Source organism: Vombatus ursinus, unplaced genomic scaffold (genome assembly GCF_900497805.2).
Source record: "Vombatus ursinus unplaced genomic scaffold, bare-nosed wombat genome assembly UNPS02014814.1, whole genome shotgun sequence".
Classification (NCBI taxonomy): domain Eukaryota; kingdom Metazoa; phylum Chordata; class Mammalia; order Diprotodontia; family Vombatidae; genus Vombatus; species Vombatus ursinus.
The window spans coordinates 5,841,225-5,842,226 of record NW_020954592.1 but is presented as its reverse complement, the minus strand read 5'-3'; positions in this window follow the sequence as shown (position 1 = coordinate 5,842,226).

Genomic DNA, 1,002 nt, shown 5'->3' with positions numbered 1-1,002 from the left:
AGAGAGGTGGGGAGGGGGAGGTGGCGCGCAGTGAGCAGGGTGGGGGGGGCGGAGAAAGCGGCTGCTCCGGCCCGGATTTTCCCCCCTCCCGCCTAGGCCCTCCCTCAGCTCCGCCTCCCGCTCGGGCCGCGCTCCTGCCTGCCCCTCGCCCCCCCCAACGCGCCCCGTCTCCCCGGCTCGTTACTCCCTCCAGCTACCTGGCCCGCGCAAAAGGGCGGCGCGCACGCGCTCACCCACCCCTTTTTATTTTTACGCCGCCGCCACGCCGACGTCGACGGGGGTGGGGAAGATTGGGGGGGTGGAGGGCCGGACACCTCCCCCTCCCCAGAAGAAAGAGGAGTAGAGAGGGTCGGCGAAGGAGATCGGTGGATGGCCGCGGGCTACTGGGCATGCCCGATACCCTGGGCCCGTGGGGAGGGGGGAGAAGAGGTGCGAGGACTTTTCCATTCCGGGCTTTGGCCGCAGCCCGGAAGAGCGCAGGGTCTGGTGGGGAGGGGCGGGGAGGAGAAGGGGCGGGCCGTAGCCCTGAAGTGATCTCGTGACGTGTCGGCGCGCCAAAGTCTTCGAGCTGCTACGCGTGCACGCGTGCCGATTGCTGAACAGGAGCCGTGCTCCTGGCCGCACGGTGCCTGCGGTGCGGCGAGGTGCCCCCGCGCCCTTCCGAGGCCTAGCCTTGCGCAAATGCAGCCTCCTTCCCCTCCCCTCCCTTTTACAAGGAGGAACTAAAATTTTAAATAGGAAATTCACGGTTGAAATCGAATAGATATGAGGAGTGGGAGGGTTCCGGAGTAAGATTTGCAGCGCTTCTGGAATTTAACACAGCGTAGCCAAATAAAGCAAGCCTAGGGTACAGGGAGGAGAGCGGCCAAGATGTTACCCCAAATCCCTTCTTGTACATATTTGATATTTATGTACAAAAATGTACCTATTTCCTGTTTGATTGTATGCTGCTCAACATGCTTTACCCTGATCGTGGAAGCTTCTTGAGGACAGGGACTTTTT